Source organism: Brienomyrus brachyistius, chromosome 4, assembly GCF_023856365.1.
Source record: "Brienomyrus brachyistius isolate T26 chromosome 4, BBRACH_0.4, whole genome shotgun sequence".
NCBI classification, from domain to species: Eukaryota; Metazoa; Chordata; class Actinopteri; order Osteoglossiformes; family Mormyridae; genus Brienomyrus; species Brienomyrus brachyistius.
Genome location: NC_064536.1, coordinates 3,058,763 through 3,075,453, shown reverse-complemented (window position 1 = coordinate 3,075,453; position 16,691 = coordinate 3,058,763). Strand labels below are relative to the sequence as shown.

Below are 16,691 nucleotides of genomic sequence, written 5' to 3'. Positions count from 1 at the left end.
GAAATGCCCTACACCAGACGCCAGTCCATTTCAGATACACTCATTATTGGCAAATAAAAATGACAGTTTTCCTATCTGAGAGTCTTTGGATTGTGGGAGAAAACCGCAAGGACCAGGAGGAAGTCTGGGTGACACACAAAAAAAATATGCACACCCTACACACCATACACACCTGGAGGTGCGAAGCAACAGGCCTGCCCACTGAGAAACAGCGCCGCCCTGCTGTTTCATTATACTTATGCATATAAATATAAACATTCATGAAGTACTTTAGAAAAGAGCCACCCTCACTCCACGGTCGTTACCTACCGGCATCGTTCATAAGATGTACGGGCTATTTAATTAGTACTGACTTGCCCAGGATTAAGGTGGCCCCAAATTGAATTTCATCAAGGAAATGCTAATCGGAAATGTTAGACCACAGCAATGAAAAATCCCCTTAATTGTGCCCATATTGTTTAAACAAATAAAAGTCAAAATGACTCATGGGCTGGCAGAGCTGGTGGTGCTGGTTTAGTGGTGTGTGTGTGTGTCTGTGTGTGTGGTCCAAATATCCCCACAACGTGATGAATACCCATTTTTTACCTTATGGGGACCACTTTCCTGGTCCCCATCAGGTAAAAAAAAAAGATATTTATCACGTTGTGGGGACATTTGGTCCCCATAAGGTAAGGTATACCTCGATCACATGTTGTGGGGACATTTGTTTGGGTGCCTATGGTTATGGTTAGGGCTGGGTAGGGGTTAAGGTCATAGTTAGCATTAGCATTTTTCCCACAGAATTGAATGGGCTGTCCCCAAAATGTGACTGTGTGTGTGTGTGTGTGTGTGTGTGTGTGTGTGTGGTATGCCATGCCAGGGGCCGCAGGTTGGCATCTTGGCTGATGGGGCCTGGTTACTTCCTGTCACCACCTCTGGGGGGGGGTCGTTCTTTAATATACACATTGCCCCCACTGCTGTGCACGCTTGACCGATTCCCTTCTCGCTTGAATAGAGGAACTAAAAGTCTAAGAGCAGTTGCCAACTTCCCTTTAGCTGCGAGTTGCCATGATCCAATCAAATCAAAGAGCATAAATAAGACCCCAGGGAGCTACTGACTGTATACAGGATGTGCTTACTACTGATAATGATTTTAGGAAAAACATATGAATGTTTTGCTCATTTTGACATCGTTAGTACATAATGTACACTGTGTATTTATGTAGAATTCTCTAAGGATCAGACACATGAAACAGCTTCCACTATATCTCTAGAAATTAAATTCAACTTTAAGCTGAAGCTAAAACATATACTGTAAAAGCTAAATAGAAATGTATTTTTCAAATAATAACTACTGAAGCCACCCTGAAAACTATAACTACATTGGAATTCAAATGAAATCCTGATTTAATTGTTCTTTAAACCAGAACCCTGATACCTGTCTGCCAGTGCAGGGTGTCTCTGTGTATCCTGGGCTTAGCTCCAAGCTCAGAGCAGTGCAGCACTGGATATGTCATTACAGGAAAAAAATGACACACTGGACGGCTAAAAACTAATAGATGTGTATGAACTGTGATGGGTGGATTATTAGCTATGGGCTCATTCAGTTAATGGTAATGTGAGCAATCACCAGCAGATGAAAGAAAGAATGAATCCTTAGCTTTGCAAAGCCATGGAGAAATGTATAAAATGCTCACACATTTCGTACAGCACAGAGCACTCTCTCAAAGACACAGTAATCACACTCAGACATGTTAGTGAGGCGGCATGTTAGCGAGGCGGCATGTTAGAGAGGCGGCATGTTAGAGAGGCGGCATGTTAGAGAGGCGGCATGTTAGCGAGGCGGCATGTTAGAGAGGCGGCATGTTAGAGAGGCGGCATGTTAGCGAGGCGGCATGTTAGAGAGGCGGCATGTTAGCGAGGCGGCATGTTAGAGAGGCGGCATGTTAGAGAGGCGGCATGTTAGCGAGGCGGCATGTTAGAGAGGCGGCATGTTAGCGAGGTGGCATGTAAGCGAGGCGGCATGTTAGCGAGGCGGCATGTTAGCGAGGTGGCATGTAAGCGAGGTGGCATGTAAGCGAGGTGGCATGTAAGCGAGGTGGCATGTAAGCGAGGCGGCATGTTAGTAAGGTGGCACATTAACAAGGCGGCATGTTAGTAAGGTGGCATGTAAGCGAGGCGGCATGTTAGAGAGGCGGCATGTAAGCGAGGCGGCATGTTAGTAAGGTGGCATGTAAGCGAGGCGGCATGTTAGTAAGGTGGCATGTAAGCGAGGCGGCATGTTAGTAAGGTGGCACATTAACAAGGCGGCATGTTAGTAAGGTGGCATGTAAGCGAGGCGGCATGTTAGAGAGGCGGCATGTAAGCGAGGTGGCATGTTAGTAAGGTGGCATGTAAGCGAGGCGGCATGTTAGTAAGGTGGCACATTAACAAGGCGGCATGTTAGTAAGGTGGCATGTAAGCGAGGCGGCATGTTAGAGAGGCGGCATGTAAGCGAGGCGGCATGTTAGCGAGGCGGCATGTTAGTAAGGTGGCACATTAACAAGGCGGCATGTTAGTAAGGTGGCATGTAAGCGAGGCGGCATGTTAGTAAGGTGGCACATTAACTAGGCGGCATGTTAGTCTAGTGGCATGTAAGCGAGGCGGCATGTTAGTAAGGTGGCACATTAACAAGGCGGCATGTTAGTAAGGTGGCATGTAAGCGAGGCGGCATGTTAGAGAGGCGGCATGTAAGCGAGGCGGCATGTTAGTAAGGTGGCACATTAACAAGGCGGCATGTTAGTAAGGTGGCATGTTAGCGAGGCGGCATGTTAGTAAGGTGGCACATTAACAAGGCGGCATGTTAGTAAGGTGGCATGTAAGCGAGGCGGCATGTTAGTAAGGTGGCACATTAACTAGGCGGCATGTTAGTCTAGTGGCATGTAAGCGAGGCGGCATGTTAGTAAGGTGGCATGTAAGCGAGGCGGCATGTTAGTAAAGTGGCATGTAAGCGAGGCGGCATGTTAGTAAGGTGGCATGTAAGCGAGGCGGCATGTTAGTAAAGTGGCATGTAAGCGAGGCGGCATGTTAGTAAGGTGGCACTTTAACGAGGCGGCATGTTAGTAAGGTGGCATGTAAGCGAGGCGGCATGTTAGTAAAGTGGCATGTAAGCGAGGCGGCATGTTAGTAAGGTGGCACTTTAACGAGGCGGCATGTTAGTAAAGTGGCATGTAAGCGAGGCGGCATGTTAGTAAAGTGGCATGTAAGCGAGGCGGCATGTTAGTAAAGTGGCATGTAAGCGAGGCGGCATGTTAGTAAAGTGGCATGTTAGTAAGGTGGCACATTAACGAGGCGGCATGTTAGTAAAGTGGCATGTAAGCGAGGCAGCACGTTAGTAAGGCATTGCTTCCACCCTCCATGCTGAACCACAGACCACCCCTTAAGCATTTAAGCTAGTCTAATCCCTTTAGCCTGCCTTCCGCCCCCTGAATGTATCTGCTGTGGGTCATCACTCATCAGTGGCTCCACCCCTGCTGTGGTGTGAATGACTCTGGTACAGCTAAATCGAACCAACTAAAACTGCAAGGGAGGGTACATCAGTTTAAACTGATCTCAGTCTCTCTAGACCTGGTGTGTTTGTAATTCTTTATAAACGGTAAATAATAGTCTCATTAGGGTCTTGCTTTGTTAGAAGTTGCTGTGTAGCTCCTGCCCCAGTCCTGCTTACACTTGTACCTGGACATTACTTGGAAGCTCAGCCGAGCTGCGCTTATGCGTAGTGGACTCCTCGTCATCACAGATGTTTGTACTGTGCTATTTGCCTCACCTGACCATTGTATTGGACAAAAGCATCTGCTAAATATGCTAAATGTAAAAATTTAGGTCAGGTACCCTGGAGCTGTCAGTCAGATGCTAATGTCAAACATGTCCTGATAAACCCATAGAGCCTCTTTTATACCAAGGCTGGACATCCTTGCTGTAAAACACTGTACTTACAGGTATATACCCATCCATCCATTTTCTGTAACCACTTGTCTTATTCAGGGTCGGGGGTGGGGGGGGGGGGTGTCTGGAGCCTATCCCAAAGGCTACGGCTGCAAGGCAATAAATAGCACAGGATGGTACACCAACCCATCGCTAGACACTTTTTCCTAATTCTCGGGTCTCTAACTTTTGCCCCGAATGGATGAAGTCATTTTTCTCTGGGAGTTTCAGGTCTTACGGCATAACTGAAAAGTACAGATGTGGACAATGCATCCAGTAGAAGCCCGCCGCTTAGCGACGAAGCCAACTTTCACGTTTCAGCTGTCTGGGAGAAGAGTGATGTTCTCCATTCCAGTCGGCGCGGGATTTCATGTCGAAATGCACGGTTCCCCATAAATCAGACCCTTCCTTTAGGTTGATAATGGCAGAAGCATAACAGCAGGTACCGTGGGGGCCCCTGGGATGCCAAATAAACCCTGGAGCATATCGAGACATCCAGACCTTCATGAGAAGCGTGGGGCAGATTTATGGCCAGAAAAAACAGGTAAGTAGGATTTACCTAACAGTACTTACCTGTCAAACGGTGCATATGAGATCTATGGGGTTTCCTGGAGATGTCCATAAATAAAGAAGGAGCACCTTCTTTAGATGGAGTTACTTTAGCGTACTGCATAATCTTTCAAGATTAAATCTTTGTGTATTGAATTGCATGAGGGGTTCCCAGGAAAATGATGAACACATTTCTGTAACTTGGAAACGCATGATGGGAAATGGGGGGCAGCAGAGGGGGGTCGGGTGATTTATTAATCAATAAGTTTTGTATCTTTGTGTCCCTGAAGCCATGTGAAATTACTTTTCCCTGTCCAGGGGCCCTGTAAAGGGGGAAGGGTGGGAGGATTCCAAGGGCCCAAGAGTGACAGGAACCCAAAAGAATTTGGAAGATAATTGGATTGGTCTTGGTTGGAAGATCAATATGATATGCATTTATGCGGCCCAAAATCTTCATTGGCACCCCTGGCGCTGTCCACACTACCTTGCCCAACCTTTTGGAAAATGATCATAGCATGTTTCCCCCCCCGTGGGAGACCCCTCTATGTAAAAAAAAAAAAACTTTATCAGCACGCAGGAGCAGTCCTCAGTGGCTCAGAGGTGTGACTGTAGATCTTCACGCTGTAAGCAGGTGACCGATGCTCTTTGTCACCCATGGTGAATTTTCACGTCACCTCTCCTCGGCCTCATCCCCCATAATGCACCACAGGATCCGCAGAACCATGAATCTACGGCCGATTCTCTCCCTGGGAGTCGCAGAACGTGCCGGGTCCTTCCGTGAGCTCCTCCAATGGCAGAATTTCGCATCCACTGCTTCGGGTCCCGGGGAACAATTGAAAACAGTCATCTGCAGATTCAAGTTATTGGGAACAGCTGAGGCGTTAAGCGATGGTAGGCCCCCGCATGACACGATAATGAGTTTCAGCTCAGGGAGGCGTTGTGGATTCAGGTCAAACACTTTCCGGTGTTTTGTTGCCCTCTGAGGATTTAGACTTTTCAAATTCAGCAACAACATTTGAGAACTGATACACACTGTTAAAAATGAAAAGTTTGAATGGTTCTATTTTAATACTTAGGGGTTCCTCATAACACTGTAAGGAACCTTATACTGTAGCACCCTCTGATGTTATTTGGCACCTTCGAGTTCAAAATGTTTTTTTCATTTGGAACCATTTCAGTCAACGAGGTTCAATAAACGCATCTTTAAGTGAAAGGAACCACAGTTCCAGACAGCCTTTCACTGTAACACTGTCACCGTACATAGGTGGCTGGTTTACGCTTCATGGGATTATTCATGGGTCAGATTAAGAGGTAAGAATATTCTTCTAAAAAGTGAACGAAAATGTGAAAAAATGTTTCAAGTTGAAAGCGAAGTTTGCAGAAAACATACAAGTCATAAATGGACTGCCAACTGTTCTTGGTGTCACTAAGCAAGTCAGAAAAACGTAACACACTACGTACAACGTTTAAACTTTGTCACTAAGCAGACAGCTAATACACACCATAATATTTGCAGCTAACTTTGTAGCTGACAAATGTTATTAGCTCATCGGCACTTCTGCCGCTCATCAGCTCACCTGCATGTTTTAACGCGTCTTGTGAAGTTCACTTCCTGGTGAATATGTTGCACCAGTGAAAAATAGCGGACGCTTCTTTGTGGTGTTTAATAGGGCACCTTTATTTATTAAATAGGTCCAAACAGTGCCAGGTCAGAGATGTGCATACAGAGATTTGTGCAGCAGAGGAGGACTGTACACTAAATACCAAAGATTCAAGATTCTTTACATACTTATACAGGGGGTGGCATGGTGGTGCAGTGGTTAGCACTGTTGACTCACACCTCTGGGACCCGGGTTTGTGTCTCCGCTTAGGCTCGTGCCCTGCTCGTCCCTGCCTTGTGCCCATAGCTTCCAGGATTGGCTCCGGACCCCCCGCGACCCAGTAGGATAAGCGATTTGGAAAATGGATGGATGGATGGATAGTTATACAGGTACAACATGCAGTGAAATGTGTCTTGAACCACTCTTTTGACTGGGCAATATTAGGATAATTTAAGAAGGATTAAGCAAGAAAGTTAAACTGCATACTGTTCATCTGTAAATCTGTTTCAAATCTGTATTATATTCAAAGTTCTATCAAAGTCAGCCTTATATGATTTTCTGGTAACGCTTTACTGGTGGGGGCACAAGTAACATAACAACTCAGTTATTACTTAAATACAAATCATGATCAAATGGAATAATTGCATGAAATACATGGATCGTTATAACTTTACTTAATGAACGAAGATGGGCTCAGTACATAAGTAACTCTTAGTTTCTGGCTAATTAATGCATTAAGTAAGGGTGTATTACTACATTGTGCCCCCCTGAAGAACTGGCCATTTTCTTTCAGCTTTCTGTCTTTCCTTAGACTGGGAACTGCTGCTGCCTCAGCCAATCGAAGACAGTGTCTCACATCCGCTGCACTGACCAGGTCAGAAGCTCATTTTTCCCCCCTATGAAGTACAGCATGGAATATATGGTCTGTTGGGGCTTTCATTGTGCTTTATAGTAGAACTATTGTTGAAAAAATATGTTTGATCATCAAACTAAAGCATGAAAGATAAATTGGTATCTACTCTGCTGCATAACAGGCCAATATGTTCAGCATCTGTATGCATTTAACGTTCTGGGAGGATTGAGGCATTACTGGCAAACACCCAAGGAAACCAATATATTTTATTGACTATAGGTTGCAGACATAATTATATGCAAGATGATGCCAGTGAAATGGTTATATTTGTTTTACAGGTGGTGGTTAGTACTACCCCAACACTCCTTTTCAAAAAACAGTCAACGAGAGCGATGGACGGAGAAACCATAATGCAGGCAACGGACACCAAAAATTCAGTGTTAACTCTGTCCTGTTTAATATTTACTTTATTTTACATTTCATGCAGTGTTACCTTTTCAGGCAAATACATGGAATACATATACACCAAATGATTGCATTTATTAAATTATGAATTAATAAATTATAACATATTTTGCTTAATTTATAAAGATAGCGCCTTCAGGTACTGTGGAACCTTTTCAGTATGTAAGCAAAAGAATGGATATGGTTCTTTAAAGGTGCCTCTACAAAAAGGTTCCATTTGGAACCATCTTCGGTTAAAGAACCTGACAATAGAACCATTTTTTGTGACAGTGCTGGAAATTTCCACGTCCCCATCTGTGCCTCAACTTGTATTGATTAAGATTTGATTGAATATTAAACTGTTGCTTTGTTTTGTTGCCAATAAGGAGGGATACAGTGAGAAGCATGAATGTTGGGAGAGTAAAATTAGCCATTTTGTGGGATGTTCATGAAATCTGTTTTTCAGAATAAAATATGAACATGACTGCAGTGGAAAGAAAGGCACGTTTGGAGGATGTATGGAGAGCAGATATTTCCCGAACATGGTTTAGGGTCTAGGAGCAACATCCCCCTTATTAAAGCTGACATTCTGTACTACAGCCTCCTGGTCTTACAAATTTCACTAACATGCTGTGAATTTTTACTTCAATGTCTTCAACGCCTAGTTCTTCCTCTCTGGCTGAGACAGCCGACGACCATAAACACTCCGCGGCACAACAAACGACCCGTAAACGTGCCGTTTGGCGACAGGCTAATCTTCTTGCCCCACGGCGCTACACGGCGCTCTCTAAACCCTCCCAAAAAATCTGCCGGTGCAGCTGGCGAGGGCGGAGCCCCTGGAAGTCCGTTCTGCATGAGGAACTGACGCAGGACGCTTCCTGGTGGCCCGTAATTATTTTTTCATGATGTTTCGTCAGGGTAATCAAATGTGTTCACTCAGGTCTCTGCCCGTTCATCAGCGACAAATGATGCTGCTATTGTGCCTCAGTGAGCGTTGTCATCGATGAGTTTATGTACATATATACACAGTACTGTGCACAAGTCTTAGTCAGTCAACGAAAAGGCTAGTGAATGTACATTTGTTCAGAAAAAAATGACATTATAAAAACAAACAAGAACTTCTCCAAAAAGTTACCGATACCTAGTTGGATGGCTAGATGAACACCGCTTCAGTTCCCAAACCTCTCCTCAGGGGCACCTCATGTATTTGTTAAATCTCAACACCACCTCACTTAATTAGTTATTTGAATTAGGTTAAAAAAGCCAACGAGGTATTGATGAGGTATTGATTCGCTGTACGTGGCGTGTCAGTGGTCAAGTCAAAAAAATGCACGGATGTGTTGGACGGTCGCTGCAAGTGCTGGGGTGATTTTAGCAGAGGTTAACGATGTTGAAACGGCTAAGCCAACACACTTTGACGGGCATAATATCATAGTGTTACACCAACAAGAAGATTATTTCAACATCATCTTCTTGGACTCCCTAAGACTTTTGCTGAGTACTGTTTGTTTGCTCTTTCTCAGGGAATGATCTTGTCGTTTCATCCCCCAGTAGATCCTGAGGTGTCTTCCTCCATACCGAAGTGGTCACATGACCACGGTACAGCAGGCTCATTGATGGATTTTGGCTTTCACCTTGACCAGAGGTAACACCTTGCTTTTAGCAAGATGCTCCGTTCTTTTCAATATTTTCAATAATGCTAGCATAGCAGTTTTTTGGTTCCTCTCCTCCATTGTCATCTTTCTTTTTTTCATTTCTTTGTCTTCCTTTTCCCCTATTTTTCTACTATTATGTCTTTATGATGATGTAATGTATCACAACACACCCATGTAAAACACCTTTGGACAACTCTGCTGTGAAAGGCGCTATACAACAGTAAAATTAATTGAATTGAGCAGGTGGTCCCGCTGTCGTTCCTCTGTTCGGTGACCCGTAGCTGTAAATTAGCGTTAACCTGCTGGGTAACTTGCGTGCGGGAGCCAGTTTACGACCAGCACGAATTTTGGTTACGTAACCCAGGGCGTCCTCAGGGGCGGAGCAGGGTGACCATGTGACATCATGTCTGGAGGGCAGACCAGATGTCTCCCGGGACGTTCCCTGGGGTCCTGTACACATTTCTTCAAAAGGCAACAAGGCAGAGTAAATATCTGTCAAAACGTAGCGTCTGAAGAAACTTCTGGAAAAGCACAGCCATGTTCCTACGGTTACTAATGGCTGTGCTGTGTCTCTTAGAGCTCGGTGCACAGAATTAAAGATGGATGCTTTTTGAAGAGTTTTTTTTTCCACAATTTTGTTGTATTTGGTACATCAGATACTCTGGACTCTGGCTGATCCATGAACATCTCAGAAAAAAATCTCTGTCTCGGGAGGGAAATTTCCAGCCCTCGTGTCACTCGAGTTTGATCCCAAAGAGATGGAAAATATGTAAACAAGGGAAGCAAAGGCTTGTGGGCTCAGATCCTGAACGGGGCCGCTCTGAATAGAGCTGGGGGGGGGTGGTTGGTGAATCTTATCTGCAGTCTATACAAACTGACAGCGAAGTGAACTTCTGTGTAAATGAAATCCTGAAGAAATTTCCATGAACCAGACGCCAGTTCCAGGCCGGAGGTCAGGACTGAAAGGCCTGAGGAGGACAGTGCTTACAATCAGAGGGTCACAGCACAGTCCGGCCTGCTACCTGCTCTTTTTTACATTGCCATGTCCTCTTTCGAATACCGAAGTTCCCCAAAGATGCTTACTTCCAGATGTGTTTCAATAGAACAGGAACTATGTGGTTGTGCTCACAACATCCATTTCTACATGTCCATGACATCATCTGTGGAACTAATCGAGCAAGTACTCCTTGGTAGAATTTCAATGTAATTGTGTAATTCAAGAAGTCCTTTTTCAGCAAATACAGTTGCCGGGTTCTTCGGAAGAATAATTCCTTCAGAGCTGAGAACGTTCGGGCCAAGATGAAGGTCCCTGCCCACGTCCAGGATCGGACTGTGCTTCTCGGGATCCCCAGAGGAAAGTCAGCTGCTCGGATCTGGGAAAAGCAGACAGATGGTTTCATAGAGGTGGCTGTTTTTTGTGTTAAAGTGGATTCCTTTACTCCCAACTGATATGACCGCAGAATAGGGCACGAGACCAAAGACTCAGAGCGTCCTGATTTCAGTGGATGGTATGACAGACATACAGTATAAGCAGGAATGTATGTAAAATGTAAACCACTAAAATGGGGTGTAAGATGCGAGGGTGTGGGTCTTTTGGGGGAGGGTTGGGGTAGGGAGACACCCACCTGTAATCACTATTTAGAAATAAAGTGTGTTTTTCTGTGTGATGGATCCCAAGGATGCCGATAAACTGGCTGGACCTGGTCCCGCCCCCCAGGTCACTTGCATTGTGGTCCCGGCCCAGTAGATGAAATCGGCTGGGCTGTGGTACAGGTGTAGCTGGCTCTTTGTGGACTGGTGGTTCCGCCCAGGTTCTGCACGGTTGGATCTACAAGGCTGAGAGCACCAGGTGATGACATTAGAGTCGCTATCCAGCCAGACAACACCAGTGCATGCTGGGACTACAAGCAGACTAATGTATCACTCAATAAAACAGTCTAATTAGAAAAGCACGTCTTTATGAGTGGTTTGTCACGAGGCACTTTGCTGTGATTTACAACGATTTTTCCACAGGCAGAGGAACGAGCCTGAGAGCAGACAATGACAAACGCTTTCATAAATAGTTTATAGAAAACTTGGCTTGGATCTTGTACATGACGGGGTTGGTACTCTGGACTAGAACGCTCACATTTCCCTTAACACTCTTGTGGGGCAGGCACATGGCTTTGGGTAGACAGAGGCCTAGCACAGGATGAACAGGAGTCACTGGGTCACATCTGTGGCTTTGGGGCTTGTGGGAGTTTTACTTACACAAAAATGTTGTGAGGGCAGAAAGAAAAATGATTGGTTCAGAGAGAAAACCAATCAGACTGTAGAGGAGGTGGGTCTAAGCAACTAGAGGAGGTGAGCCCACCCAATCAGATACCTTGGTCCCACCTCCTCTACAATCTGATTGGTTATCTCTCTGGACCAATCATTTTTCTTTCTGCCCTCAGACCATTTTTGTATAAGTAAAACTCCCATGAGCGACTTTGGGTCACCTCTGAAGAGACATCTGGAATGGTCCCTTTCAGAATCTACGCCAAAGATTTGCTATCTTGAACAAACAAACCATACAGCTATGGCTGGCTTGTTTGAAACAATGGGATGTGCTGCGGTTTGCAGATGTTTCACGCTTCTGTCACCTGACAGCAGCAGGAAGGACGTGGCGTGACAATACTCATTTATTTTAGGTTTCTGATGGGAGAACAAAAGCTGGAGACAATGGGGGGGGGCAATTTAACAGATAATTCTGGCTTTCATCAAGGACAAAAGCAGCTGAAGACTCTTGCTGGGAGATTCCATGTATAACTGAATTCATTTTGCAGAAATAAATACGTTTTGACTTATTCAGCAAAATTTGCTGTTTTACATTCCTGGGTAAAATGATGATGCATTATATATCCCACAATCCCCCGCTGGATAAGTAGTTACTGAAAATTTATAGATGGGGTGGACATACATTATAAAGTCATTATATACATACATTATATTATAAAGTTATTAAATAGTTTTATTGAGCCTGGGATATTGCATTAATCTTAATAGGCAATGGTGTCGTATTTGGGTATGCATGCTGCATTAATGAGTCTTTAAGTTCAGCGGCATTTTAGGTAAGAGGTATGGACGGGGACAGATGTGTCACTGTCGGCAGGGAGGTCCTAATTCAGCCACAACCCTGAGGTCTGCATGACGGTCATGTGATATGGGATTCCGACAAACTCTGGCAGTCAAGCAGAAAGACCTCTCACATGTACAGGCAAGAAACTAAGGAGTGACTGCCAGACGGTACAGTGAGTGAGGCTCTTCCTGGCCAGAGATACACGTTCCTTTTTGCCAACCTGCAACCGTCTGTGACATACAGCCTCCGCTAATCATTTCTGTGGTGTAAGCTCATGCAACAGGGCATATTTCATTTGTATACTTGAAGAAGTTCTTCAGTTGAGTATCAACATAATTTATACCTTCATATTCTTCTTACGTATCGAGGGCAGGTGCAATTCTAGGATATTTTCAAGGAGGGTGGTATAATTCATAAAGACGGGCAAACCTTTAGCATTAGCCAATGATATGCTTTGAATTGGTGAGTGAGGGGAAGGGGCAGGAGGGGGGCCAATCAGTGCCATCCCAAGTTTTTAAGAAGCACTGACAATGATGTGGTGTGATAGGCCAGCTCAAAGCTTCAGGCTTTTTAAGGTAGTGGCCATAATTAATACAGAGGGGCAGACCATCATTAGCCAATAATGTTTTGAATCCATGAGTAACAGCGGAGCGGGCCTATCAGCTTTCAGCTTGGGCCTGTGGCCCCGCCCCTGTATACGCCCATGACGGTTTATATTACGACATCCTTAAAGGCAAGAAAAACACATTTTGGTGGTATTTTTAGGGAATGAAAGGCTGCAGATGATTAAGCGGAGCAGGGATCAGCACCGTGAGGAGTGAGAATGGTGCGGTGTGACCGGCCCAAAGCTTCAGGGTACAGGACAAACAGGGGAAGCCTCGCAGCTGTTAGACGACGTGCTAAAGCAGGATGGAGGGGCAGCTATGCCACATGGGCGGGTTCCTCATCTGCGCCAACAAATCCAGCTGTACCTGGGCAGCTTCCTTTCTGCACGTCGTGTCCCCGTTACGCCACCGCTGGGCGTGGGTTGTCGGCGCGGTGTGGGTTTGGAATGGGGCTGTGTCCATTTCAGCCAGAACCCCGAATCCAGGCCAGGGAGGAGCAGATGGGCCCGGAGATGGCAGGGGACAGGTACATCTGTCAGACAGACCGCCCTCGCTGTGCTTGGCCTTCCCCAATGTCACCGTTACAGACGTCCAAACAAGCGGGACGATATGTGGCTGAGTGGGTTTGGAGGCTGCATCTCTGACCAGAAAGTCACTGGTTCGAATCCCAAGGTTTCAAAGTAAAACTGTATGTTACCTTCCCTTTCTGAGGCGTCACACATCATCATTCCAATAACTGGGGACACTTATGCTACACAGGGACCAATACAAATCCATCCATCTTCCACCTGCTTCTTGCATAGGGGAAACTTGACCTCTATTTCATGCAGCACAGGACATAAGTGTGGGGAACACCCTGCACGGGATGCCAATCCATCACAACACACACACTCTGTGTCACTATTCCATACATCAGTTCGCCTAACTGTATGTCTTTGTGGACTGTGACCGGAAACCAGAGTATCTAGAGAAATCCCCCCACCCCCCCCCACCCCCACACCCCCACACACACACACACACACGCAGGGAGAGCATGGAATTCAAAGCGCTAACCCGGGTGGTGTGAGGTAACACTGCTACCCACCAAGCAGCTATAAAAATCACACTGGAAAAGGAAAACAAGGGAAATAATTCAAGACCGTGTGGGTGGGCTTGGCCCTGCGCCATCGAGGGAGGGGGCAGGTGACAGGATTCATTCATACTGATTAGTTCCACCTGTCCTCATTCTCTGTAGAATGTATAAATGTGTATTTTCTGCTCTACTTCTCCTCAGCAACACAGGAGTACAAGTTCAAACCATTCCCAGGACGTCACATTCCCTCGTGGTCTCTGATTCCTCACAACAATGTCAGTTCTGCATTTTTTCATTTCAGTTTCTCCTTTCTTGGTCCTTGCCTCTGGATTCTCTGGCCCCAGTCCCACAGTGGTCCCGTCCATCCCGCCATTATAGCCCCTCCCTACCAAGCTGCACGGTTCTGAATAGTGGGACAGGCAATGCTGAGGACGGCCCAGGAAGATGGCTGCCGATCAGAGTGAAACAGACAGGTAGAACAGGTGGCTCTGCTGGCCGGGAAGTGACTGTGTGCTGAGTCCCAAGCCAAGGAGGAGGGATGTGCAGGCGGGAGGCTGTGGAAACTGCCTGCGCCCATTCTCCAGGGCTCCTGTGGGTGGCGCCTGCTCCGAGGGGAGCTGAGTATGGAAAACAGCGCTGCAGTGATTCCTCTCCGCTCTACCTCAGGGAGATCTGCATTTGTTCGTGTACCCCTGGCTAGCTGAGAACCACCTGTGGTTGGGTGGGGTGTGGTAACCCAAATAAGGCTACACCCCTCACCCAGCCCAGCTCCTCCCACAAAACACAGCCATACAGGTCAGCCTGTCACCGGAGAGGCTGATTCATGTAGCCTAAGTCCTAGAAAGTATTAACAATACATCATGATTTAATAGGACACCTCTGCCCAGATCTGACCTGCCTAAAACGTAAGTCTTTACCCTCCCAAATTTACCAGATGGTCACACCCTAGCCCTGGAAATAACACATCATTATCAGCAGCATAGTAACGATCCGCAACGCATTTAAACAACAGCAAGACTGTCAACAGCCGCTCGTTAGAATTGTACCCAGCAATCTCGCAGCAAAGCAGCAGATTTCCTACAGGTAATTACTGCTGATGCCAATGATAAACTTTGAATCTAAAAAAAAAAAATCTAAGAGAACGGATTTTGTCTGCGGGAAGTGTCCTGTGTTCAGGCATATTGTGGTGTTCAGGCAAACCCCAAATCTGCAGTGAGGTGTGCATCATAGCTGTGGAAGCCCTTCGCCCCCAGAAACACAAACACAAACAACCCGTCAGATCAGCACAGCAGCGTTTGGAAGCCTGTGTAAAGCCGAGCACGTACATTTGGGTTCTGACACACCTAAGGAGCATGATTCAGGTTTTTACGGTTAAGTTTTTTTTTCTTTTTATCAATGGAAATCGAGCTCAGTAGAGCAGAAATGTAAAAGCCATACCCTGCTGCAAGAAAGGTGCCAGGGCACTTTGTCAAAACACCAGAACTTGCGGTCAGTTGCCATGGTCCCTAAGCAGGTAAACAAAAAATACCTAAAGAAAAACAAAAAACAGCAAGAAAAAGCTCCAGACGAAAGCTCTTCACGTTCCAGATCATTCCTGGATGCTTCAGACCTATTATTCTTCCAAAAACCAGCTTGGCCACACTTAACAGAATCCAAACTGTTTATTTCTAGCTTCGAATGTGTTAAATACTTTTGGGTTCTGACAAAGGAAACCAAAACAGTAAGAATAATATCAAATAAACCACAAGGCCGAGCCAGTACCAGTGCACAAGCAAGATCCAGATCTTTATAACTCTCCCTGCTAACCTTGGATCGTGACACATGGGTGGACATACAGACCCTCCTATCCTCGGTGCCAAAGAGCAAACTTCACTGTTTTATTTTTAACAAATCAGAACAAAACACTGGCTGATCAAGGACGTTCCTGCTTAGACAAAGTTTACATTGAACTCTTGCCGGCAAAAAGATGACTCCCATAATGCCTTGGGGTTATCCTCTTGCAACACTCTGACCACTCTGACTGGCTATGCAATGGATTTCAGGGAAAAAAACACACATACGAACCAATCGATAGCACCTCAAACACATGAGTGTCGGCCCAAAAACCCAAAATGCCTTCTGAAAATGTGATGTGTACATTGTAATTTTCCAAAAAATTACACGTTTCATATTAATGTTTAATGATACTCAAAGCTAGGCTTCTAAGTAGCTTGCAGAAAAAATGAAAACCTTTAAATAATCCACAAATCCTCAATCCAGATTTCTGCAACATCACCTAATGGCTTGAAAACTGGAGGCAACCGATAAAGACACACATTTCCAGCACTGTCATGCAGTGCGACTGCATTCCTGCACTGGTCGGGGTCCTGAGGTCGCGTCCTGTACACACGTTCGGGTCGCGCGTGTGACCTCACACGCCTAACACATGCACCTTAGAATGTGTGAGAATGTGAGCGGGAGGGGTCTTTGCTGCTCTACTCGTCAAACGTACCACAAAAACGTGCTATGAAGGGTAAATCTGTGACAACTTTACCAAGGCCTGAACCAGGGATAAGCAGCTAATCCTGGGTAGGATGGAACCATGTTGTAACATTTTGTTTTAGTAGAACAACAACAGGTCCTTCTCTCCATCATGTTTGGATCCCACTGAAGATGCTTTATATTGAGCATCAGTCTGATATGAACTTGCACTGCTGTGGGATAGATGGAGATTAATTCAATAGGGCCTCTCAGGGGAGAATTTATAATGTAGGCAGTCTTCCATCCATCCATTTTCCAAACCGCTTATCCTATTGGGTCGCGGGGGGTCCGGAGCCTATCCCGGAAGCAATGGGCACGAGGCAGGGAACAACCCAGGATGGGGGGCCAGC

At 45.8% G+C, this 16,691-nt stretch overlaps 1 long non-coding RNA gene across 1 annotated transcript; it reads left to right on the top strand.

Moving 5' to 3' along the window:
- The first annotated feature begins 5,135 nt into the window (after nucleotides 1-5,135).
- On the top strand, nucleotides 5,136-7,603 carry LOC125740570 (uncharacterized). The gene is made up of 4 exons (XR_007397659.1): nucleotides 5,136-5,382; nucleotides 6,363-6,481; nucleotides 6,904-6,966; nucleotides 7,284-7,603. It is a non-coding gene; the product is annotated as an uncharacterized LOC125740570 (long non-coding RNA).
- Nucleotides 7,604-16,691: the final 9,088 nt, after the last annotated feature.